General features: G+C 46.9%; 1 protein-coding gene across 5 annotated transcripts in view; it reads left to right on the top strand.

The window, feature by feature from the left end:
• EFNB3 (ephrin B3) overlaps positions 1-27,529 on the top strand; it is a 168,233-nt gene that overhangs the window by 104,136 nt on the left and 36,568 nt on the right. The window lies entirely within an intron of this gene.

Below are 27,529 nucleotides of genomic sequence, written 5' to 3'. Positions count from 1 at the left end.
GCAAGGCTACAAGTCCCTGCTTGCAATAGGATGGTAAACCCAGGATTAGATCAACCCTGTTGGCAACCCTAGCTGTTACATTTCTGGGTTTTTTTTTTATTTTTAAGGGAAAAACAGAGCCTTGTAGGCCTTGTAGCCCTTGTAGAATTGTAGCCCATCTAATTCTGATAGTATCATTTGCCTCCCTTCTGTTTTTCCAAAAGGAAAATAAAGAGGTTAAATGCAAAATATGAAACTTGAAATACTTATAGTTCCTGCTTAGCTCCTAGTTAATTCTCCAGTGGGTAAACTGCCACCTCTTTGTATTCCTCTGGGGGGGGGGGGGGTGCTATGCCCGCAGTATGAATTTGGGGGCAGGAAGAGGTTTTTCCAGTACAGAATTGTGGGTCAGGACTCGTGGTTTTCCAGACAGAAGTCTGGGGTAGGTAGGAAGTAGATGATGAATGGATGGGTGTGCAGACTGAAGGAATTTAGATAGTGAGACCTGTCCTTTCTTAGGTCTAGAGTCAGTGTTGTAATGTGAAAGGAGAACTGCCCTTTCCTCAAGCTGGAAGTCAATGTGTGTGTTTTGTAAAAGGAGATCTATCCCTTCTACACTTCTCCCTCCATATTCGCTGTGATAGGGGATTAACAGAACCGCAAATACAGAAAAACCGTGAATAACTTTTTCATATGTTATTCACTGTTTTCGATTAAAAACCATCGTGAATATAGTGAAACTGTGAATAACATGGTGGGAGACCTGGTCTGTTCCTGAAGGTGAGGCAAAAAAAACATGGTGAAGAAAGTGCTGGGAATCAGCAATTTTCTCTGTAAACGCTTGGAATCAGCAATTTCTCTAAGCGAGCTGATGTAATTTCAGGGGGAGGAGCCAGCAAGCTAAAAACCGTGAATAATCGAAACCGTGAATACGGAGGGAGAAGTGTATATGCTTTGATTGTCTGCCGGCAGTGCCAAAGAAAGTCTACCTTTTGGTCAGTCGGTAAAGGAGAATGCTTTCTTTCATAGTAAGTCAAGCTAATACAGGGGAAAAGGTATAACGCAAAAAATGTCACGGGTGGAAGCAAAGAAGTTCGGTGTTAAGCAAAAGCTCCCAGAGAATAAATCTAAATAACAAAAAAATCATTCACAAAATCATTTTTGTGTTGGTAGGATATAGCTCAGAGACATGGAGGGGTCAACAATGGGGACAAACCCTGACCACCTCATCACCCAATCATTGCTTGATCCTCCATTTTTTTTTTTTTTTATTATTATGCAAAATGTCACTTATGATTGATGAAAGACTTTTAACACTCTTCAAAAGTATTTAAGACATGAAAAATCACTTAACTAATGGGTGTTCAAGTTTTTTTTATCAATCGTAAGTGACATTTTGCATAATAATTAAAAAAACCGGAGGATCAAGCAATGATTGGGTGGTGAGGTGGTCAGGGTTTGTCCCCATTGTTGACCCCTCCATGTCTCTGAGCTATATCCTAACAAAACATAAAAATGCTTATGAAAGAAATCCCGACTTTTCCCCCTGAGGAAGCCCCTATTATGGGGCGAAATGGGTCCCGTTGGACACGGATTTTCTGATCCTTGGATTGAATAACGAGATCCTTGGATTTTTGGGAGCTTCTTATCTTGGCGTTTTCACCAAGTAATGACGTCAATGAAGAGCGTAATACATAAGATAAGCGGAATGATTTTGAGCTCTTTTTGATTAATACTGCTTCTTTCCTGTTATGTTGGATTCTAATGCGACTTTACATGGCACCACTATGACAGAAGAATAGGAATCAAGAGTAAGATTGATGGATTTATTTTTAATGTAATTCTGATTATTTGGTTTTGTTGGATTGCACATAAGCCATACAATGTGATTCACAGTCGGGAAAGGCGCAGTAGTCTTTTTTTGAAATATATTTTTCACCAAGTCAACAGTTTTATGATCATTATGTAAAAATTTGAGAATTAAAGAAATAAAAAAAGTTGAAATAAAAAATAAAGACTGGGCATATATACAGTCAATAAATAGTGAAGGTTTTTTTTGATCGACGAAAGATACCCTCCACCACGACAAACTGAAGGAGAAATCAATGATCCTTGGTGTGGTGTTCCGAGATCTTTTCCTTCACTTAGGCCCAAGTAAAATATTGTTGATCTCTTTGAGTATCTGGGATTAAGTGACTCCCGTTAACCAGTTCCTGATCCAGCCCATCACTTTGGGGCCCATACTAAGGGCACTCAGTTTATTTATTGCATGCTTGTATGGAACACCGTCCAAGGCTTTGCTAAAATCTAGCGCTCCCCCTCTATCCAATTCTTTGGACACCCAGTCAAAAAAAATTGATCTGGTTTGTCTGACAAGATCTGCCTCTAGTGAATACATGTAATCCAATGAATTACAGAGACTTCAAGATTCTCTGTTTTACACACAGAAGTCAGACTTACCGGCCTGTAGTTCCTTACCTCTTCTTTACTTCCACTTTTGTGGAGAGGGACCCACATCTGCTCCTTACAAACATGATACTATGAAAATCGTTCACTTCTGTTCCTATTTGCATGTGTGTTCTACGGTTCTGGTCCCCGTGTTTCAGCTGTGAACACAGAAATATTTGTTAAGCAGTTCAGCCTTATCTTTATCAGCTTCTACATATTCCTCCCCATCACCTTTGAGTCTCACAATGTCACTTTTCCACTTCCTTCTATCATTTACATTTCTAAAAAAATGTTTTGCCCCCCCTTTTTTTTTTTTTTTTACTGTGTTGGTTAGTTTTCTTCCATTTGCATATTTGCTCTCCTGACTACTTTACCAAGTTCTCTTAACTTTTCCAGATATTTGTGATCTTTTGTAGTTTATAAAAAGCTAACCTCATTTTCCTTTTCAGCTACCAAAGCAGCCTTCTTTTCCTCTTGCTTTTACTTAACTTTCTTTACAAAATGATTTGTTGCCATTACAATAGCTCCTTTCAATTTTACCCACTGCTTTCCTATTTCTTCCAGATGATCCCATCCAGACAGATGTAATCCCCCATCTGAACATAACTGGAATAGAATATAAGAGGCTTTCACTCTTATGGCCTCTCATAACTTAGAGAAAGACATCCTCCCTACCCCCATACCTCCCCCTCCCTATCCAGCACACTCCTCTACTCTAAATAATGAAGAGGTATTAAAAGCATTATAAGGATAATGTATTTAAAACCCACCTTTGTGCCTAAGGAGATATTGCACCAGGTCTTAGATAACACTTTTTGTTAGGAGAAAAGAGCAAGCCAAACTACTCAAAATACATCTCCTTGGTCACACCTGCTTTGCCAAATACAAAATAATGATCGTATTTTAGAAATAGAAAATGCGGACCGCCCCAAAAAAAACCTGAACCGGAAACCCGAAGTGGCTGTAATTTGTGTGCATTTCTGCATTTGAGGGGTGCAGAGCTGGGTCTCATGCATTAATGATTGGAAATCACGCGTCCTTTTTAATAGGCAATGGAAAAGGTGCTACTACTCAATACGGTGCAGGACAAAAGCGCGCCGGACAAAGCCACGCCGACATTTCGGCCCAGACAATTGCGCGCAAGACTCCAACGTGCCGCTGTAAAAGTTAATTTTAAAGAGCTCCGATGGCGGTGTGGGGGGAAACCCCCCCCCACTTTACTTAATACTGTTTGCGCTGCTGTTGGGGTGGGGTGTGGGGGGTGCAACCCCCCACATTATACAGAAAACTTAACTTTTCCTAAAAAATCGGGAAAAAGTTATGTTTCCTCTATAATGGGGGTTCCAACCCCCCAACCCTCCCCCCCAACGGCAGCGCGAACACTATTAAGTAAACTGGGGGGTTCCCCCCTCACATCCCCCGTCGGAGCTCTTTAAAATGAACTTTTCCAGCGGCGCGCTGGAGTCTTGCGGCCAATTATCTGGGCTCAAATGTCGGCACGGCTTTGTCCTGCGCACGAATGACTGTGAACCCCTCGATACCCCCCCAAAGTACCTCCTGAAAAAAAAGCACTTCTGCTCCTGTCTAATTCCTGCAGATATGCAAATTTTGCTGTGCAAATAGTCACCATCTTGTGACAAGGGCATAGTTAGAGATCAGATTTGAATCGGTGTGTGAATATTTACAAGTGTTGGGCGACCCATCTTTTTCTCAGGCTGGAATCAGTGCATGCATATAATGTATAAAGGAGACCTGTCCTCTCAGTGGTTGCAGTGGCGTACCTAGCATATGGGACACCCGGGGCCCATCATTTTTTGACCCCCCCCCCCCATCTGTATGAAAAACATGATTTTTAGTAACAATCCAAACGTCACACAAGAGTGTACCTAGGAAAAGGCAGCTTATATACTGCAGTGAGCAGTACAACATCAAGACATCCATTGTAAATCTAAACAAGCCAGACTAGTACAGATCAATCTTGCCCAGTCAATCCTAACAGAAAACCATATCTTTTCAAACACACCGAACACAGAAAACACCTTTTCCTAGTATGGAATATCTAATCACAAACTAACCCCTCCCCCCTTTTACAAAATTGTAGTGCGGTTTTTAGCCACAGTGGTAACAGCTCAGACGCTCATAGAATTCTGAGTCTCAGAACTGCTGCCACCATGGCTGGCGCTAAAAATCGCTCTATAGTTTTTTAAAAGCGGGGATAAAATAGAAATACGTAGACAAAGGTTAAATTGAACCACCAAGAAGCTGGACTCTGCAAACAGTGCAACACCACAAAAACAGTGACACATGTCTTCTCTAGTTTCTGCTTTCCTCATCCTCTTGTTACACTCTTCCTTCCATCCACTGTCTGCCCTCTCTCTGCCCCATATGGCAACTTCTCTTCTTCTATGCCCCTTCCAGAAACTGTATGAACCCCCTTCCATCTCTCCCTTCACCCCATTGGTCTGGCATCTCTCCCCTCTCCTTCCCTTCTCTCTCCCACACCTCTCCTCTGCAATCCCTTTCTCTTTTTTCCCTCATTTTCCTTTTCAATTTATTTTCTGCATCTGTCTAGATTACCTTCTTACTACCCTGTCAATCCTTTTCCCCCATCATGTGCCCTCTTTCTCTACCCCTTCCATCCAGTACCTTCTCCTCTCTCTGCCCACTTCCATCTGGCGTCTGTTCCTCTCTTTCTCTCCTTCCCATTTCCTTCCTGCATCTGTTCCCTTATCTCTCCCATCCGCACTTCCATCCAGCATAGGCTCCCCTCATCCAATGTCTGCCCTTTCTCTCTCTATCCACCCCTCTTCCATCAGCATCTACCCCTTGTCTCTCCCTTCCCCCCACTTCCATCAACATCTGCCCCCTTTCTTTCCCTCCAATCCAATTCCCTCCAGTATCCTTCCCACTTATGTCTCTCTCCCCTTTCCCTGCACACCAATTCCATCAGCAGCACCCTGCCCCCTTTCTCTACCTCCACCACTCTTCCATACCAGCAGTCCTGCTCCTTTCCTCTCCCTTCATACAGTAAGGTCCCGCGATGACTAAGTCTGCCAGCTCTGCCCTGGAAAAAGTACCTGACAACAGAGGGGGTGGACCCGGCAGACGCAGTCATCGCGGGACCTTGCTCGCAACTCCCTGCGTCTGCCATTCCACCCCCTCCGAAGTCACATCTTCCGGAGCAGAACCGCAGATGACATTATCATGGGAACTTCCTGCACTTCAGCATGGCTGCCAACTCTTTTCCAGAGGGGGTGGGGGGTGTGGGGTGGGGTGTGGACTGGCAGCCACGCCAAGGTGCAAGTCCTGTTGCACAGTAGGGCAGGAGGTTCCGGACCCGGACAGCTATGCACCCTCCTAGGGCGTGCACCCGGGGAGGTCCACCCCCCCCCCCCCTTGGTACGCCACTGAGTGGGTGTATCAAGAATAAAGGAGACTGGCTGACTATCCTGCTGTCCATGGAGAACCTACGTTACAGGTAAGTAACTACACTTTTCCTCAGGCTAGAATCTGAATGCATACAGTGTTAAAGGAGACCAAAGTTTCTCGGGCTGGGCAGCCTGGCAGAGATGTATGGTGGAGGATTAGCACAGCGGAGGCGTTTTCTTTTTATTAATTGTTTTAATAATGCGAAGCACAGCTGTTCTCTCTCAGCACCTTCCCACAGGAGAACAGCGCCCCCTCCCCTCCCCCCCCCCCCACAGGCTCAGGAAGATGGAGAGGGTCTGGTCTCTTATCTGGAGGGCGTCTGACCAGGCGCGTGCTGGCTGGTATCACTTGGGCGTCCACTCTCACAGGGGTCATCATCTTCCCCTGCTACATCTATATTATAACCCAAGCCAGCAGATAAAGAGAAGTCAGTGCAGTGCTCCTGTTTCTAACTTGCTGCAGACACCTCGTTTCCTTGCCAGGCTGCCTGCCTGTCCTCCCTGCCAAAGATATTGCAGGGATGTGCCGTGCTAATGATAAGGGCCCAGAGTACCTAAGAGGGAGGAGTTGTAACAGCAGAGGGAGCTTATGGTGTAAACTGGGAGTCTTATAGTGAGGTGTTACGGAGAGAGGAAGCACCTCCCGTTTAGGCACACCGAATGCTGGATGCCAATTCGGTCACGGCATCCGTGTGCTACAGGGCTGCCGTCAAACACTAGCATAAGTGTAGGCACGACCATGTCAGTGGCAGGCGTACATGGGTACGCCTATATATGCCAAGCGACATAAGTAATTGACATGCACAACTTATACGCCCCCTGCGGGTACACGTTCTAGCACGTAGGCATTGCCTGTAGCATAGCGCCTAGCGCACATCTGCCGTAACCACCAGTTATTTAATTTATTAATAGAAAAAATGCCTTCTAGCCCGCTTCTCTACATATCTAGTCACCTGAGATGCGTGTAACGTAGTAGATGACGGCAGATAAAGACCCGAATGGTCCATCCAGTCTGCCCAACCTGATTCAATTTAAATTTTTTTAATTTTTTTCTTCTTAGCTATTTCTGGGCAAGAATTCAAAGCTCCAACTACCGAAATCTCCGTCAAAACCTACTCCAGCCCATCTACACCCTCCCAGCCATTGAAGCCCTTCCCTGCCCATCCTCCACCAAACGGCCATACACAGACACAGACCGTGCAAGTCTGCCCAGTACTGGCCTTAGTTCAATTTTTACTATTATTTTCTGATTCTGGATCCTCTGTGTTCATCCCACGCTTCTTTGAACTCCGTCACCGTTTTCCTCTCCACCACCTCTCTCGGGAGCGCATTCCAGGCATCCACCACCCTCTCCGTGAAGTAGAATTTCCTAACATTGCCTTTGAATCTACCACCCCTCAACCTCTAATTATGTCCTCTGGTTTTATCATTTTCCTTTCTCTGGAAGAGATTTTGTTCTACGTTCATACCCTGAATGTAAGCTGTGGATACATCTAGATGCCAACTTATAGTCTTCCCCTGGCTAGGATTACCAGACGTCCGGATTTCCACGGACATGCCTCCATTTTGAGGACGTGTCTGTGGGTCCGGATGGCTTTGTAAAACCTGGCACTTGGTCCAGGTTTTGAAAAGCTGGGAACAAATCACTGTCAGGTGTGTGCACACCTGCGAATGCGCTCCTGCCCGATGACAGCAGGCAGCGGGGGCGGGGCTAGAGCGGGATTAGGGGCTGGACTGAGGCGTAAGGGCAGGGATGGGTGGAACTGTTGGTCCTAGGTGGGTCTAAGGATCCAGAGATTCCAAATGGAAAATCGGCAAACCCCACCCCTGACCCTCTATTAGAGTATGCCTATCCAAATTCCCCTAACCTAAGAACATAAGAATTGCCGCTGTTGGGTCAGACCAGGGGTCCATCGTGCCCAGCAGTCCGCTCACGCGGCGCCCTTAGGTCAAAGACCAGCGCCCTAACTGAGACTAGCCCTACCTGTGTACGTTCTGGTTCAGCAGGAACTTGTCTAACTTTGTCTTGAATCCCTGGAGGGTGTTTTCCCCTATAACAGCCTCTGGAAGAGCATTCCAGATTTCTACCACTCTCTGGGTGAAGAAGAACTTCCTTACGTTTGTACGGAATCTATCCCCTTTTAACTTTAAAGAGTGCCCTCTTATTCTCTCTACCTTGGAGAGGTTGAACAACCTGTCTTTATCTACTTTGTCTTGAATCCCTGAAAGGTGTTTTCCCCTATAACAGCCTCTGGAAGAGCGTTCCAGTTTTCTACCACTCTCTGGGTGAAGAAGAACTTCATTACGTTCGTACAAAATCTATCCCCTTTCAACTTTAGAGTTCCCTCTCGTTCTCCCTACCTTAGAGAGAGTGAACAACCTGTCCTTATCTACTAAGTCTATCCCCTTCAGTACCTTGAATGTTTCAATCATGTCCCCTTTCAATCTCCTCTGCTCGAGGAGGGAGAAGAGGCCCAGTTTCTCTAATCTTTCGTTGTACGGCAACTCCTCCAGCCCCTTAACCATCTTAGTTGCTCTTCTCTGGACCCTTTCGACCCTGCCAGACCATATCATGTTTTCTCTCTCCCACCTTGTCATACTGTTCACCATCTTTGTCCTAATACACCAGACCAGTGTATCGCAAACTGTGTGCTGCCCAAGATTGCAGGCATGCCAAGAGACTCCGGGGAGGAGGAGAGGCACCGGTGCCAGCTGACTGCCTACAGGACGCGCCTCTCGCAGCGAGAGGTACATCCTTTAGGCCGTCAACCAGTGCCAGCGCCTCTTCCCTACTAGCACCCCCCCCCCCCCACTGGCGGCTCAAGGCTCCGTCTTGGGGCCTTCACGCATGCGCGGACGTTGACCTGATGAGGTCACACATGCACATGATGTCATCGCATCAACGCCTGCGCACTTCCGAGTGCCTTGAGCCGCGGCCACCACACTGCACTAGACTATATTCTCGTATGAGGAAAGACTAAAGAAGTTAGGGCTCTTCAGATTGGAAAAGAGAGGGCTGAGGGGTGTAGAACGGGTACAAGCGGATTGATTTTTCACTCCGTCAAAAATTACAAAGACTAAGGGCTCCTTTTATCAAGCTGCGGTAGGCGGTTCACGTGCGGAATACCGCGCGTTCAACCGCCTGCCACGCTAGTCGCTAACGCCTCCACCGACGAGGTGTTAGTTTTTTGGGTGTGCTGCTGGGGTTAGCGCGTGATGAAATGTCCGACGCGCTAACCCCCGTAGCGCGCCTTGATAAAAGGAGCCCTAAGGGACACTCGATGAAGTTACAGAGTAATACTTTTAACACCAATAGGAGGAAATATTTTTTCACCCGGAGAATAGTTAAGCTCTGGAACACGTTGCCGGAGGCTGTGGTAAGAGCGGTTAATGTAGCTGGTTTTAAAAAAAAGGTTTGGACAAATTCCTGGAGGAAAAGTCCATAGTCTGCTGTTGAGACAGACATGGGTCAGTAGCATGGAATGCTGCTACTGTATGGGTTTTTGCCAGGTCCTTGTGACTTGGATTGGCTTCCGCGAAGATGGGATACCATTGGTCTGACCCAGTAAGGCTGTTCTTACGTTTACTATACATCATATTTACCATGGAATGCTGCTACTGTATGGGTTTTTGCCAGGTCCTTGTGACTTGGATTGGCTTCCGCGAAGATGGGATACCATTGGTCTGACCCAGTAAGGCTGTTCTTACGTTTACTATACATCATATTTACCATGCTACAATCTCTCATATCAGGTTTGCCGCTCAGTGTTTACTGTATCATGTCTTCCGTGCTATGCACGCTTATCTTACCAATTTTGCCGTGCCATGTTTCACTTTGTCAGCCGTGCTTATAATCCTATTCCTGCCGTGCTTTGTTAGAAACATAGAAACATAGAAATAGACGGCAGATAAGGGCCACGGCCCATCTAGTCTGCCCACCCCAATGGCCCTCCCCTACCTTTCTCTGTGAATAGATCCCACGTGTCTATCCCATTTGGCCTTAAAATCAGGCACGCTGCTGGCCTCAATAACCTGAAGTGGAAGACTATTCCAGCGATCGACCACCCTTTCAGTGAAAAAGAATTTCCCGGTGTCCCCGTGCAGTTTCCCGCCCCTGATTTCTGCCGTTCTACGCCTCACCCTGCCATGTTTTGCCATTTAATGCATCACCAAACCTTGTTAACTTTGTTTGCCATCTGTATCGGACAATGGTGGCCTTGCAATTTTATACCCTACAGTGTCTGAGAGTGTAGTGCAGAGATTTTAATTACAGCCTCGGCACCCTCTTATTGTGGGTTCAGGCCTACATTGTCCCCTGTGACCCCGAGCATACCACTTGGTACCCCATTGCCCAGGTACATTGGATAGATTCTGAGCTCCCCTGGGAGAACGGTATTGAAAATTGAATATATAAATAAATGTGTCATACGAAGGAGCCGGGAACAATCTTGGAGGTTGGAATGATCCGTTGCCGGAGACTTTGGACCTGATTTTAGACTTAAGCCACAGGAAACGTCTGGTTATTACTGCTGGATCTCAGAGAGGCAACTAGCTCACTCCCTTAGCGTTCCCTGTAGCTTTCCCAGGAGAAGATCTAGAGAAAGCATAGCCAGATGGATACCGTAGGTGCTCTGGGAGAGAGAGAGAGAGAGACGGGGGGGGGGGGGGAGAGGGAGGCAAAGAACTGGCAGTGCAGGGAAGGGAGGGAGAGAGATGGAGGGAGGTCTCAGAAGAGTGATAGAGGCAGAATGAGAGCGAGAGAGCTGGGAAATAAGCCAGAGAGCGAGACTGTAATTTCTCTGTTTATCACTCGCGCAGAGGAAGGCAGCGTTTTCTGCAGCGTCTCCAAGCGCACGCTGCCTGGGTCGTACATTATTTTAACTGCCATGCCCCTTGCTGCAGCGTGGATAGATCCTATTTTTTCCCTCGCTTTCCTGTACTGCGGATTTCCAACCTCGTTTGTAGAGATGCTCCTCCCCTGGGCTTCAGCTGTGACCCTTTCCTTCAGCTCCAGCCTTGGTAAGTCTTAAGGACACAAAGTAACCTAGCAAATGATGTCAAATTAGCCCATCCTGTGTACCCTGTTCTCTACTGTCCTTGGGGGAGATGAACTTATAATTCCCATATTCAAATAACTCCAGCGCCATGTTTTTTTTTAACCAACTTCACAGTCTTGCTCCTGTCACTCCTTAAGCTCAGTCACCTGAATTGGAAGAATGTTCCAAACCATGTTATCTGCTTTGCTTCTTACGAGTCTCACACTTAACCCAACGCCCAACCCTTTCCTATGTCTTAACCACCAAGCTCTGCAAGAGTTTCAATTTATCAATTTGCATGTATTAATTGCTCAGTCAGCCTGCATGTCGGTAGAAAAAATCTTATACACGAATACAGGATGTCTGGTGCAGTACTTGGAGAGACCTCCCAGGAGAGAGACTTGGGAGAACTGGTTGACAAGTCGATGAAGCCGTCCGCGCATTGTGTGGCGGCGGCGGCGGCGAAAAGGGCGAACAGAATGCTAGGAATGATTAATAAGGTTATCATGCCGCTGTACCAGGCCCTGGTATGGCCCCACCTGGAATACTGCGACCAACACTGGTCGCCGAACTTGAAGAAGGACACGGTACTACTCGAAAGGGTCCAGAGAAGAGCGATTAAAATGGTTAAGGGGCTGGAGGAATTGCCGTACAGTGAGAGATTAGAGAAACTGGGCCTCTTCTCCCTTGAAAAGAGGAGACTGAGAGGGGACATGATCGAAACATTCAAGATAATGAAGAGAATAGACTTAGCAGATAAAGACAGGTTGTTCACCCTCTCCAAGGTAGGGAGAATGGCCAACAGCGATTGAGTCACTGTCTTTAGTACATCTGGCCCTTAATCCTCTATTTGCAAATAGCGCTCTTTCTCAGGACTTATGGATTTTGAAAGGGCACGGTGGGGACAGAGTTTGGCAATCCCTCATTTTATAATGGGGAAACATGCCTTAATATAAACAAAAAAAAAATTGAAGGTTGGGTTTTGCACCTGCCTCAAAGCATGTAGAAAGGGCAGATGCAAAACAGTATTCAGACCCACCCTTCCCTAAAGCGATGACTTGAACCTCCCCATCCACCCCTGAGTCTCACAAGAGAAAGCAAGGGACATTCCCTAACCTGGCGCCTACTGAAGGTTTCCCTGCTGGCTAATGGTGGGAGGGGAAGGTGTAACCCCAAGTTGCTTCTCCAAATGGCAAGTCTGCTGTGAAGGGTTAACCAGCACCATTTTGAATCCCAGTGCGCACAAAGGCAGGAACTTGCACAGATCCACTCCTACCCCCATTATAGCCACCAGAAAGCATTGGGGGTGGAATTGGGGAGGGGTATCCCTTGCTCTTGCGTGGGGATTTCTGTGCCCTTGGGGAGCTGGGGTTTGGGTCGGGGGAGAGGTGGGTTCTTTATGATTGGAGCAGTGATTTTGAAAAACTACAGCAACTCATATTGGGAAGAGCAGTGCACTGTTTTCCCCCCGCTCCTACTTCTGGATGTGCTGGCAAATACGCTTTTATTTGCTGACTATTCTTTAAGCCCATTACATTAATGGATGCTAGAATTGATGTGTCTTTCTTTCTTTCTTTCTCTCTCTCTCCCCCCTTGGCCGCTTTCTGTCTGTCTGTCTTTCTTTCTGTCTCTCTCTCTCTACTTGGCCACTTTCTGTCTGTCTGTCTGTCTTTCTTTGTCTCTCTCTCTTTGGCTGCTGTCTTTCTGGCCCCCTGTCTGTTTGTCATTCTTTCTGTCTGTGTCTCTCCCTGGCCCCTTGTCTGTCTGTCTTTCTTTATTTCTCTCTCTCTCCTTAGCCGCTGTCTGTCTGTCTTTTTTTTCTTTGTCTCTCTCTCTTTGGCTGCTGTCTGTCTCTCTGGCCCCCTGTCTGTTTGTCATTCTTTCTGTCTGTGTCTCTCCCTGGCCCCCTGCCTGCCTGTCTCTCTGTGTCCCCCTTCTCTCTCCCCCTCCCGACTAACCAAGATTGCTGCCTGCCCCCAGCACACCCCTCCCCCCAAAGCAGCCCCCTTTCCCTCTCCCTCTCCACTTCCCTGTCTGTCTTTCTTTCTGTCTGTCTCTCTCCCTGGCCCCCTGCCTGCCTATCTCTCTCTGTTGCGCCATGCCTGCCTGCCTCTCCGTGGCCCCCTTCTGTCTCCCCCTCCCCGACAAACCAAGATTGCTGCCTGCCCCCAGCACACTCCTCCCCTCAAAACAGCCCCCTTTCCCTCTCCCCCTCCGCTTCCCTATGCAGCAGTAGCAGCCGGACGCCTCGCAGCACCCGCACCCTGTCTGCTTCGTCCAGGCCGAATGACGCCCTCCTGCCGTTGCTCTCGGCGCCGCTCAAACCGCCACACGCGCTGCAAGCCGCCGCACGTCGCACACACGCCCGCAAGCGACGCAAATTGAACACGGCCACGGAAGCACACAGCACGGTGGCAGCGATCATGGCCTCCTAAGTGCGCATGCGCGCTTAGGGTTTTCTTATAGAGGATGTCCTCCAGGGTATTTTACAGTGGGCTCTGCATTCAGAGGAGCCTTTTAGAAAATAGCAAGGAACCAAGAACATCCTGACCCGGGCATCTCAATTCCTCCATCGATATCCTCTGTAAAATGAAGCTCCATATTAAAAACGTAGATCAACAGTTCCCTGACAGTGTAAATAAAAGATTTATGATTGCTGCTCTGCCCTTCAATAAAACAGCCATAATCAGGATAAAATCAAGATCCTCTCAACAGGTCGATCGATGTCCCTTTAATTCATAGTGTACTAAAACTTTTATTTCACTCTGAAGCCAAAACTGTACTTCACCTGGTGCAATACAGATATCGTCCTGCCAGACCCTTCGTCATGCCCAAAGATCTTTGCCCCTTTCAGGTGGAGGGTCGGTCACCCAGAAAGTTTTGCTGTTGTGTTCACTTGTTTGTGAATGTGTTTAGAAATGAATGTAATTAAGAGGGTGACCTCCACCAAATTCTGTATATGGCGTCTAAGGATGTGAGCACACATAAGAACATAAGAAGTGCTTCTGCTGGGTCAGACCAGAGGTCCATCGTGTTTCAAGTTTCAAGTTTATTAATTGGCTTGTTGAATCGCTTAATCGAATTTCTAAGTGATGTACAGCAAAATATACATTTTTAAGGAAACCAAAACATAACATACACTTAATTAATTATAATATAAACAAAAGGTATGAGGGGGTGAAATTCATTTTTTTCTAGTAAAGAGAGAACATACAAGGAAAATACAAAAGGAAGTAGGAAGACAAGTAAAAGCAAATAATTCACTTAAAATAACTCAGTAAAATAAAATTGATAATTAATTTGCAAATGCATCTTTAAAACAAAAAGGTTTTTAACTCGCTTTTAAATTTCCCAAACACCTTCTCTTCCCGTAAAAACATGGGAAGGCGCATTCCAAGTCTGAGGAGCTGTACATGAGAAGATAAATTGTCTTCTTGTACTAATAATTTTAAGCGAAGGAATTGATAAAAGGTTCCGTTCACTTGATCGTAAAATTCTTTGAATTGAATAGGGGATGAGCAACCTAAATAAAAAATGCATGGAGTCTTATTTTCTAGTGTTTTAAAGATAATTGTACATAGTTTATGAGTAATTCTATGAATGACTGGTAGCCAATGAGCCTTTTTAAGGAGTGGTGTCACATGATCGAATTTTTTAGATTTTGTTATTAATTTAATTGAAGCATTTTGAATTATTTGTAGTCGTTTAATTTCTTGAAAAGCAATTCCTGTAAATAGTGAATTGCAATAATCGATTTTAGACATCACCAGAGAGTGAATAAGAATATTAAGTGCTTTGGGACAGAGGAATTTGGAGATAGATCGAATTTTACGCAACCTATAGAAGGTAGTTTTAACAATACTACTAATGTGATCATGATAATTAAGTTTACTATCAGCAGTCCACTCGCACGGCGGCCCAACAGGTCCAGGCTCCTCTGAATGCAGAGCCCACTGTAAAATGCCCCGGAGGACATCCTCTATAAGAAAACCCTAAGCGCGCATGCGCACTTAGGAGGCCATGATCGCTGCCACCGTGCTGTGTGCTTCTGTACCCCTCTATCCCCTTATCCTTCAGAAAATTGTCCAATCCCTTCTTGAACCCTAATACATTACTCTGTCCTATCACGCTCTCTGGAAGCCAGCCAGAAACAGTCAATTGGTGACACGACGGAGGCAGCAGGTTTTATCTCGCCATGCTCTTCCTGCAATTCAAACTTGTAGAAAGAGAAGTAGAAACTGTATGCATTTTCACAAAACTGATAGAAAAGATTCTGATTTTTCCCAAAACAAAGAAAGAGCAAGAAAAACTAAAGAACAGTGCTTGAGGTGCACACAGGGCAGGATTAATTTGTTGAGGGCCCCTAGGCATACAAGTACACTGGGCCCCCCTGCCCCGCCCCACCCCACCATGCGCCCAGGCGGAAACAGGAAGCTGCGTCAGAGGGAAGCTTTGGGCAAGCAGTACCGCTTGCCCAATTACAGTTCCCGTTGCCTTTCTTACCCGTGTTGCTTGCTTGTCTTACTTTCTGTCGATGGGAGGGAGCCGCGTTGCCGATCGGGGTGGGGCCCACGTTGCCTATCGATGCTGGAGGGGCCCATTGCCGTTTGGAAAAAACAATGTTGATGCCCTCCTTCATCGAGCCCCCCCTGACCATTTTGGGTCCTAGGCACGTGCCTACTCGGCCTATTGGTTAATCCTGCCCTGGGTGCACATTTATTAAAATCTTTGGAGAAAGGTTGGGGATGGGGCTGGCGAAAGAGGTCAGGGTGCAGATGAGTATGGGAATGAAAAAGCCAGAAACCAGAGACTGGGATCAACACGATTAGAAAAAATTAAATGACCAGATCACACAGGTATGATATACCGCCTAGAGTCACAGCGGTTTCCATGTAAACATACAGTACATAAAGCAAAAACAAATAAAAATACAAATCACTCTTAAAACCAATATCAAAACACGTGGGAAATAAGACCTACAAATTCTTCAAAGACATATTTGATGAGATGTTCCCAAAATAGCCAAACAATGTCAGGAAAGACAAATCAAATGTACGCATCTAGTTTAGGTCATGGGCTTCTCTTAGCGGTAGGTATAGTTGGATGTCATCCCCCAAAGGAGTGAATCTATATTTGATATTTGTGGGCTATGTCTAGGATAGGTCTAATGTAGAGATTAAATATTAGGGGGGGGAATAGTAGAGCCCCCCGTGGAACACCATATTTGATTGGTTTTGGTTTTGATAGCGTATTGTTGAGCAGAACGCTTTGGGATCTGTTTTCCAGGAACCATTGTAGCGCAATTTCAGAGAGCCGTTCAATGAGACGAGAATGGTCAATAGTGTTGAACACCGTGCTGAGATCTAGAGGCACCAAAAGGACATCATTACCCTTGACAATGAGTTTCCAGCAGTCATCGATGATGTCTAGAAGGACGGTTTCAGTACCATGGAATTTCCTGATTGGAAGGCGAATAGGGCTCCTTGTTCATCAATGAAGGAGAGCAATTGGTTTAACACTGTTTTCTCCAGGATCTTGGAGACAAAGGATAGGTTGGAGACAGGTCTGAAGTTGATGGGCACATTAGGGTCGAGTGTTGGTTTTTTCAAGATCGGCCTGATAACCGCCGACTTCCAGTTTGAGGGCACTATGCCTGTTTGTAGTGAGGTGTTGATGAGAGGAAGGATAGAGTCTACAAAGGCGTCTTTCACCGCCACTGTATTCATTTATGCAGGGTCTGTAAAATGAAGGCCACAGAGACTAAAATAAAAGAGAAACAATTTTACAAAACAGTAATAACACTGAGATTATAATCGATGTTCTCCCAGCCTCATTGATGCAGGAAGCAGAGCGACAGACTCAGGCACTTCACTTGTTTTGTTGGAATAAGTAATATAGTCAGGAAGAGGCCACCAAGCTCTGGCCGCGGCTGTGTGTATTTTAAGACCCCTGAATTGCGGGTTCGCAGCAGGTTAGCCTCTGCCTGGTTTCCATGGTGACTGCATCTGTACCTCCTAATCACTCTTAGCAATCTGCGTGTTCCTGGGGACCCGTCCTCAGCCGCACAGACCCTGCCATTTCCAGCCACTGTGCTGTGTGCATTTTGCTGGAGTCTCTGCTGGTGTTTTCAGCCTCTGCACTCTGAACTTTGCTTTGAATTCCTCTAGTATTTTCAGGCCCTGTGCGCTCTGCATTTTGCTGGGGCCTCTTCTGGTATTTTCAGCCTCTGCCCTCTCTTCACTCTCTGAACTTTGTTTTCAATTCTTCTAGTATTTCCAGCCCTCTGCATTTTCCTGGAGTCTCCTCTGGTATTTTCAGCCTCTGCACTCTGAACTTTGCTTTGAATTTCTCTAGTATTTTCTGCCCCTGCTCTCTCTGCATTTTGCTGGGGTCTCCTTTGGTAGTTTCAGCCTCTGCACTGTCTTCACTCTCTGAATTTTGCTTTCAATTCCTCTAGTATGGTATTTTCAGCCCTTGCAGCTCTCTTCATTTTCCTGGAGTCTCCTCTGGTATTTTCAGCCTCTGCATTCTGAACTTTGCTTTGAATTTCTCTAGTATTTTCTGCCCCTGCTCTCTGCATTTTGCTAAGGGGCCTCCTCTGGTATTTGCAGTTCCTCCTGAACTCTCTGATTTTGTCCAGGTCTCCTGTAGTATATTCAACCCTTGCAGTCTCTGCATTTTGCTAGGGTCTCCTCTATTTTCAGCCCCTGTGGCGTCTCCTCTGGAATTTTCAGCTGAAGTATTACATAGTGATATGATGCATCACTTGATAATAACACAGCTGGTATGATAAAAATGTCACTGTCTTTTCACGTTCCGCAGCATTTCACGATTATAATGTGATGTGTTACAAGCTAATAATTTCACCATCTTTGCACATTCCAGAATGTTTTTTAAATGAATGAGGCTGGTTGAAAGTTTGTTTTTGTTTATATCTCTATAAAATTCTTGTCCTTGTGTTTGTTTGGGAGCTTTTAACAGTCTCCTTGCCCGGAGGCCAAACCTCAATAAAGAGATGAAGCGAGCTTTAGAGAAACCTTGAAAGGTTGTGAAGAAAAAAGGAAATATTGAAGAGACTGGCCCGGGGGAGTGGTAAGTGGGTGTGGGGGGAGCATGACCGTCTGGCACCGGATGCCACTTTGACAGAGGAAGCAGCCCCGGTTTGACAGCTGCCAAGGGCTTTGGTTCAAAACCGAGTGTCTTCAAATAATGATTGGCGTTTAAACCTTTCTGTTTATCTCAAGCAGGGTGTCTCTCCAGCACCTTGCCATGGAGGGTTTTGAACAGCTCCCCTTTTCTCCCTGATGCGTTGCAGTGTTGAGCGTGGAAAGTGTAGTTACTTACCTGTAACGTAGGTTCTCCGTGGACAGCAGGATAGTCAGCCACACAACCATATGTGGCTGACTCATCCTGCTTGTCCTAGGAGAAAGTGTAGTTACTTACCTGTAACGTAGGTTCTCCGTGGACAGAAGGATAGTCAGCCACACAACCATATGTGGCTGACTCATCTTGCTTGTCCTAGGAGAAAGTGTAGTTACTTACCTGTAACGTAGGTTCTCCGTGGACAGCAGGATAGTCAGCCACACAACCATATGTGGCTGACTCATCCTGCTTGTCCTAGGAGAACCTGGATCTGTGCTGTTGGCAGTGATTCACTCCTGGAGATTGGAACCTGAGGGTTTGGGGAGCAACCCATGAGATTGGTGGTAGCAGCGGGAACTCAAGACGGGCGTCACATCTCTGTTCTGTAGGCACTGGGCCTGATCGGTAGCTGAGGTGGAACTTGAACCTGGATTCTACTGCTCTCGGCAGTGGGGCCACATGATATAAGGTGTTGGAGATGGAGGTCCTCAAAGCAAACGGAGAAAGAAACGGGCTTGCTCCATCCTCTTCCCTTTCGGCTCCTGGCAGATGCTTTTTTTCAGAGAGCTCGTCTAGGCAACATTAAAACCAACTGGCATTGGGCTAGTGAAAATACCTCAAATATTGCCTCCGTTCTTCTGCTCCAATCCTTGACAACAAGATCCACATAGCTTCTGACCTATGCTCAGGCATGCAGGGGGGTTGATGCATGACTCATCCAGTAGATTGGTCTACTTGAGATCAAAATATAGCCCAGTATCCTGTTTCCATCAGCCGAGACACAAGAACCTGCAAGAATCCCATAAGGTAGCAAGATTCCGGAACCCTAAAGAATTCCGGAATCCCGAAGGGTAGCATGATTCCGGAACCCTAAAGAGTAGCAAGATTCCAGAATCCCAAAGAGTAGCAAGATTCCATACTACCAATCCTAGGGATAAAATCAAGTCTGTACCTCCTAATCCCCAGGTCTACCGTAATAATGATTAACTTTTCCTCCAGGAATTTGTTCAAACCTTTTTGAAAACGCAGTTATGCTAACTGCTTTTACCATGTCCTCTGGCAACGAGTTCCAGAGCTTAAGTGCTACTGTAACTTCCTGATATGTCCCCTAGCCTTTGTACTTTTAAAAAGAATAAGTATCCAATTTAGGTTTACCCTTCTCGCTCCACTCAGGATTTTATATATCTCTATTATATTTCTCCTCAGCCGTCTCTCCTCCAAGCCCTAACCTCTTTAGCCTTTCCTCATATGAGTCCTTCCATCCCCTTAATCATTTTGGTTGCCCTTGTCTGTACCTTTTCCATTTCCACTGCATCTTTTTTGAGATGCAGCGACAAAAATTGCACACAATATTCAAGGTGCAGTCCCACCATGGAGCGATAAAAAAAAAGAATTATGACGGTCTGTTTTATTCTCGCTTCTTTTCATAATACAGTGGTACCTTGGTTTACGAGCATAATTCGTTCCAGAAGCATGCTCGTAATCCAAAGCAACTTTCCCCATAGGACAGGAGTGTCAAAGTCCCTCCTCGAGGGCCGCAATCCAGTCGGGTTTTCAGGATTTCCCCCAATGAATATGCATGAGATCTATTTGCTATTTTATGCTAATAGATCTCATGCATATTTATTGGGGAAATCCTGATTGCGGCCCTCGAGGAGGGGCTCTTGACACCCCTGCCATAGGAGATAATGGAAACTCAGATGATTCGTTCCACATTGTTCCTTGTTCTTGCTTTAATGGCGCGTCCTGGGTACGTCTAACTTTACCCCCCCCCAGCTTAGAATTATACTCAGTTCAGTGAAACGAAACATGGAGCATCCCTGTTGGGATTTTTGAACATGATTTTCAAGGGTCCCACGACAACAAGAGGGCATCCGTTGAAAATCAGGGGCGGGAAACTACGAGGTGACACCAGGAAATTCTTTTTCACTGAAAGAGTGGTTGATCGCTGGAATAGTCTTCCACTACAGGTGATTGAGGCCAGCAGCGTGCCTGATTTTAAGGCCAAATGGGATCGGCACATGGGATCTATTCACAGGGCAAAGGTAGGGGAGGGACATTAAGGTGGTCAGACTAGATGGGCCGTGGGCCCTTATCTGCCGTCTATTTCTATGTTTCTATGTTTCTATGATTGTTACTTTGTTGAACTAGGACAGGACAATAAAGCGGCGTGGGAGCGATGCAGATCGCCTCGTGCACTTACTTTATTAGCCATTCTCTCGTGCACCGTTTCAGGCCTGCATTCCCTCTCCTTCAGAGCAGGATCCATCCGCCGCCAGCGGATGGGGAACAACAAGCCGGTCCCAGTCAGTCTTCTTCCCGGCTCAAACGTTCAGTAGGTCGGTCCGGCGCCCCCTCCCCGGATCCCTGAGCTGATTTGAGTGCCACTTTCAACCCGCGCCAGGTGAGATGCGTGGGATTGGCTGTTGCTCGCTGCTGGCTTCTCTTGAGTTGGGCGCGCGCGGGGCTTGGTTCAACGGGATTGGCTGTTGCTCGGTACTGGCTTCCCTTGGGTTGGGCGCGCGCGGGGCTTGGTTCAACGGGATTGGCTGTTGCTCGCTACTGGCTTCCCTTGGGTTGGGCGCGCGCGGGGCTTGGTTCAACGGGATTGGCTGTTGCTCGCTACTGGCTTCCCTTGGGTTGGGCGCGCGCGGGGCTTGGTTCAACGGGATTGGCTGTTGCTCGCTGCTGGCTTCTCTTGGGTTGGGTGCATGCGGGGCTTGGTTCAACGGGATTGGCTATTGCTCGCTGCTGGCTTCCCTTGGGTTGGGTGCACGCAGGGCTTGGTTCAACGGGATTGGCTATTGCTCGCTGCTGGCTTCTCTTGGGTTGGGTGCATGCGGGGCTTGGTTCAACGGGATTGGCTATTGCTCGCTGCTGGCTTCCCTTAGGTTGGGTGCACGCAGGGCTTGGTTCAACGGGATTGGCTGTTGCTCGCTGCTGGCTTCTCTTGGGTTGGGTGCATGCGGGGCTTGGTTCAACGGGATTGGTTATTGCTCGCTGCTGGCTTCCCTTGGGTTGGGCGCGCGCGGGGCTTGGTTCAACGGGATTGGCTGTTGCTCGCTGCTGGCTTCTCTTGGGTTGGGCGCGCGCGGGGCTTGGTTCAACGGGATTGGCTATTGCTCGCTGCTGGCTTCCCTTGGGTTGGGTGCACGCAGGGCTTGGTTCAACGGGATTGGCTATTGCTCGCTGCTGGCTTCTCTTGGGTTGGGTGCATGCGGGGCTTGGTTCAACGGGATTGGTTATTGCTCGCTGCTGGCTTCCCTTGGGTTGGGCGCGCGCGGGGCTTGGTTCAACGGGATTGGCTGTTGCTCGCTGCTGGCTTCTCTTGGGTTGGGTGCACGCGGGGCTTGGTTTAACGGCGTGGAAGAGGAGCAGAACAGGCCTCGCATCAGCTCCGAGCACGCCGCCGAGATCGTGGGGCGGCAGGGTTTGGAAAATCAACTTAAGCTGCGGGTATATTTTGCTCGTTTTGCAAGACAGCGCTCGGTTTGCGAGTTTCAAATTGCTGGAGTGATTTGCTCCTCTTGCAAAACACTCGCCAACCGCGTTACTCGCAAACCGAGGTGTGTCTGTAATTCCTAACATTCTGTTTGCTTTTCGAATTACCACACACACCGATTAGTAAATATCAACGTGTTATCCTGTTTGATGACTCCTAACGTGAAGCTATAATGTAGGTTATTCTTCCCTGTGTGCATCACTTTGCACTTGTCCACATTAACACCCCAACCCCTTTTTACAAAACCACAGTGCGGTTTTACGCTTCGGTCGCAGCAGTAAGAGCTCTGACTCTCATAGAATTCCTAGGAGCATCGGAGCTGTTACTGCCGTGGCCAGTCTTTTAGTTTCCCAAGGCTCTCCTTTGATTTTTTTTCCCCCCGCAATCCATATAACAAACCAGCTGCTTTGAATTTTGTGTCCTCTGAAAATTCGGACACTTCATTCTTTGTTCCCATTTCCGGATCATTTATCGTTTCTGCAGTGCATTGAGTTTTGCTCGTGTACAACTGGAAGACAAGATCTGGGGCGCTGGATAACTCCAGAAATGCGATGTACTACGTTACATTTGTGGGTTCATAGACAAAACCGCCGAAGACAAAGGCGCGCGCCGACAACCGAGCGCAAGACGGAAGCGCGCGCCGAAGAAAAAGAGTGTTTTTAGGGGCTCTGACGGGGTTTTTTGTTGGGTAACCCCCCCCCCCCCACTTTACTTAATACAGATAGCGGCGGCGTTGTGGGGTGTTTGGGGGGTTGTAATCCCCCTCATTATACTGGAAACTTAACTGTTTCCCTGTTTTTTTAGGGAAAAAGTGAAGTTTTCAGTAAAATGTGGGGGGTTACAACCCCCCACACCCCCCACAATGCCCCCACAAGTGGGGGGTTCCCCCCCACACACCCCCGTCGGATCCCTTTAACCCTTTCAGGACCATAAGGATCGTAGGCCAATTTTTGAGGTTTTGACGACATTTTTATGGTAAAAAGGGCTTGCAGATGCCAAAAAATTGATTTTTTTTTGTGAAATATTATTTTTATTTAAAAAAATCACACTTCTGGCTTATGGACAGTGTGGCAAGTGAATCTTCTCGTCAATCTGGCAACGACGCTAATGAATGAATGTCGGAACCAGTTTGTTTACATAAAGGCAGTATCATATGGAATCCGTACATATCAAATTTAGAACTGTAGACTATCCCAATCAAAATTTATAGGATTTTAAAGTTATGGGACAAATATGTCCCTTGGTCCTGAAAGGGTTAAAACAGTCATTTTCTTCGGCGCACGGCTCAGTTGTCTGCGCGCGCCTTTGTCCCGGCGCGCTTTTGACCTGACACCCATTTGTGTGGTGAAGGGTGCTGAGCCCAAATGTGTAATGCATTGTATTCAAGACCTCCCCTGTCCATTGGCACCTGCATCTCATACATACATTATAATGTATAGATCCTCATGCACAGGGGAAAGTAGAGATGGATAGATTTTTTTTATTTATGTATTTATATACCACCTATCAAGGTTATCTAGGTTGTTTACAATCAGGTACTCAAGCATTTTCCCTATCTCTCCCAGTGGTCTTGCAATCTATTTAACAGACCTGGTGCAATGGAGGATTGAGCCTCCACTCAGGACCATGGAGTTTCACAATGTCGTTTATTCATATAAGAGGGTGAAAAGTTTGGTTAAAAAAAGCAAGTTAAACAACATTAGTTTCCATCGAGGGCTATACACTAATTAGGGCCTGTTTTACAAAGCCGCGTGGCAAAGCCCCAAATCCCTTTAAATCTCTATGGTCCAGTGAGTTCCAGTTTTTTCGTAAGCTATTATTCCTATGATGCGAAAAAACTGGAAACACGCTGGACTAAGTGTATAGCCCTCGACAGAAACTTTGTCGTTTAACTTGCTTTTATTACCAAACTTTTCAAACCACCCTCTTACATATACAGGGTTCCCCCCGTGAATTCGCGGTTTCGCGAATCGCGGACTCGCTCATTCGCGGTCTTCTCCGACCTCCTCTTCCTGTAGTAAAGTCGGGCTCCTGATTGGCGTAGCCCGACTTTACTACAGGAAGAGGCGGTTGGAGCAGACCGCGAGTGATTTTCTTCACCCGCCAGCGCTCCAGCTGCCCTCTCCTGCCTCCCCTGCCTTTTGACAGGCGAGAAACCGCATTCACGGGTTTTTTTTTTAAATTCGTGGGGGTGCCTGGAATGGAACCCCCGTGAATTTCAGGGGAGTACTGTATAGCAGAAAAATGTTCTACACGGCCAAGGTTTCAGCCCCGAAAAGTGTCTTCCTCAGGAGTCTGAAAAATAAGGCATGCAGTTAAAAAAAAGTTACATCAATCACATTAAATCAAAATAAAAACAGAGACTAAAAGGAATTTTCTAAAGCATAAAAATCAATAATAAAACATAATATGATATCTTTGGAATTTTTAAAGTTTTTATTCATTATATTATTTATTGTCATATATATATATATAGTACAGTAGGGCAACTATATTTGCAGGTAATGGGTTCCAAGACCTATCGCGGTTACCTGACACCATGGATAACAGTGCTATTATAAAGCGTTTTACCATGGCCCAATTACAAAGCACTTCCCCCGCACTCTATCCCCCCATGCCCACAGCCCCCCAGCGTACGTCCTTAAATCTTTACCCGCCCCCCCTCCTTTTCTCTTTATTTTATTGTAACTTTTCCCCCCTCCCCCTCTCTCCCTATATGTTTCTGTCTGTCACGTCTGTCATTTCCCCTCAAATATTTTAGATTATAGATTTTTTTTCTTTTAACTTTTACTGTATTTAAATTGTAAACCATAGACTATGGGCCGGATTCACTAACCTGCCCGATCAGGCCCGATGCGGGCAGGTCCGACGAATTCACAAAAAACAAATATGCAGATGGGGGCGCCCCCATCTGCCTGCCCGATCGCTGGTGCGCCCATGCGCAGACTATCTGTAGATGGTCTGTGCACGCCTGTCCGAGCTGGGGTCGTTTTAAAAAAAAAAACTTTTCTGCATGCGTCCTCCTTTCTCTCCCCTTCCAAGCCCTGCTCTTGCCGCCCAGATTCTCCTGCTCTCTGCCGCCTTCCCTGCAGTGCGAGCCCGCGGGTTTAAAGCATGGAAGGCGGCACTGCCCTGCAGGGAAGGCGGCAGAGAGTAGGAGCTCAGGACAGAAAGCAGGGCTGGAAGATCGGGGCGAGCAGGCAGGAGATACGGAGCGGAGCAGAGCTGGAGAATTGGAAAGATGTTTTCGACTGGTCCCCAGCAGTCGCTTTTCAGGATGAGCGGAAAGCCCCGTCGAATCGCAAAATTTGTTTAGTGCCGACTTTGCCTGCAGTTCCCCTCATTTGCATGCACGGATTGTAATCGAATCGCTACACAGGTTAGTGAATAGTGCAGGAGGGAAATCTGGTCGCAAACCGATCGATACACGATCGGTTTGCTTAGTGAATCTAGCCCTATGTCTTCTCGGAAAATACTGCAATTTTTCAAACACCCTACGTCCACTGTCTATGTCTCCAAATCTGCATGTTATGACTCTACTGTAAAAGCTGAAATTTATACCACTATGTTCACCAAGTTTGTTTTTCCCACCAAAGTTTGTCTTATAATTTTGTAACCCGTTCTGGGCTCCTTTGGGAGGACGGGCTGAATAAATAAATAAATAAATAACCGTCTAGATCAGTGTTCTTCAACCACCGGTCCACGGACCAGTGCCGGCCCACAGAAATTTCCTGCCGGTCCACAGGGCCAGCACGTGCATCAGGCCCAAAACAGTGTTCTTCAACCGCCGGTCCACGGTGCGATTGATGTGGCGTTATCTTCGAGCCAGCTCCCTCTTCCTAACTGATTCAGTGCACAAAGCCACGGGCAGTGGCTCCTCCGGGCATCCTGCGCCTGAACCGGAAGCCTTCTTTCTGACGTTGCAACGTCGGAGGGAAGGCTTCCAGATGAGGCACGGGACGTGCAAGGTGCAATTAGTACTATTTGGGGGCGGGGTCTGGGGTGGAGATTGGGTAGAGATGGGCGGGGTCTGGCCCACAACTTAGCCCAGTGTTCTTCAACTGCCGGTTCACGGACCGATGCCGGTCCACAGAATAATTCTTTTATTTCTGCCGGTCCATAGGTGTAAAAAGGTTGAAAAACACTGGTCTAGATAACCTGTGATGGACGGTATAACAAGAAACTATTAAACTTGGCATTTCCTGCCTGCTGCTTGCGCTAGCCTGAGCTCCCTCCCTCTGCTCCTGCGACCTGGTGTGACCTCAGAAGGAGCGCGCTCAGGCCGGTGTGAGCAGCAGGCAGAGGAGATGCTGCCTGCTGCCGGTGAAGATTTGAGGAGGTACCCTGGGCGGGAAGTGGGTAAGGTGGAGGAGAGTGCAGGGAGAGCCTTCGATACCACGGTAAACCTCAGACGATTGAAACCATGGATCCGCGAGTACGGGGGCCTTTCTGTATATGATTTAGTGTATATTTATTATAGCACATTATGTATTGCTTTTTTAAAATTGCTTTTTATGCTTTATACAATTCTTTTGGTCTCTCTTTTTTTTTTTTTATTTTGCTTTAATGTGATTGATGTAACTATTTTTTTTTAATTGCACGCGTTAGTGTCTAGATTCCTGAGGAAGGCCACTTTTCAGTGCCGAAATACTGGCGGTGCAGAGTTTATTTTTCTGCTATACAGTACTCCCCTGAAATTCGCGGGGGTTGCGTTCCAGGAACCCCCGCAAATTTATGGTTTTTAGGCAGGGGAGACAGGAGAGGGCAATTGGAGAGGCAGGAGAGGGCAGCCGGAGCGCCGGCGAGTGAAGGAAATCACTCGCTGTATGCTTCGACCGCCTCTTCCTGTACTAAAGTCGGGCCTCACCAATCAGGAGCTGCTCTGCCACACAGCTCCTAATTGGTAAGGCTTGACTTTAGTACAGGAAGAGGCGGTCGGAGCATACAGCGAGTAATTTCCTTCACTCGCTGGCACTCCAGCTGCCCTCTCCTGCCCCGGTCATTCGCGGTCGGAAAATAACCACAAATGACCGGAACCGTGAACCACCGACCGTGAATTGGTGGGGGAGCACTGTATCTGAATATGAATAAACAACATTGTAAAACATGGGATCCCTAGTGGTGGCATCTATCCATCCCAACTTTCTCCTTTGGAATTTTTTTGACATGGGGATTGTACTTTGTGGTTTGCGTTGTCCTCTCTGTAGATCCTCTCGTGTGTCATAGGGGAGCCGGTGACTAACTGGTGAATATTAGAGAATTACACGAGGACAAATTTGTCCCTGACCCCACAGGATCTCAATTTCCCCTTCCCCGTGAGTTTTGTTTCTGTCCCTGCCTCATTCCTATAAACTCTGCCTTAACCACACAAGCCTCAAACACTTATGATTTGAAAGTGTTTGAGGCTTGTGCAGCTGAGGACGGAGCTTAGGCATTGGTGGAATGAGGCATTATGACATCACAACCTGAGCTCTAGAATGTTGCTACTTATGATTTTATAGGGTTTGAGGCTTGCGCAGATGAGGACGGAGCTTAGGCATTGGTGGAATGAGGCATTATGACATCACAACCTGAGCTCTAGAATGTTGCTACTTATGATTTTATAGGGTTTGAGGCTTGCGCAGATGAGGACGGAGCTTAGGCATTGGTGGAATGAGGCATTATGACATCACAACCTGAGCTCTAGAATGTTGCTACTTATGATTTTATAGGGTTTGAGGCTTGCGCAGATGAGGACGGAGCTTAGGCATTGGTGGAATGAGGCATTATGACAT

This window comes from Geotrypetes seraphini, chromosome 16 (assembly GCF_902459505.1).
Source record: "Geotrypetes seraphini chromosome 16, aGeoSer1.1, whole genome shotgun sequence".
NCBI classification, from domain to species: domain Eukaryota; kingdom Metazoa; phylum Chordata; class Amphibia; order Gymnophiona; family Dermophiidae; genus Geotrypetes; species Geotrypetes seraphini.
Note: the sequence above shows the minus strand (reverse complement) of the source record. Positions and strands in the feature narration are given on the sequence as shown.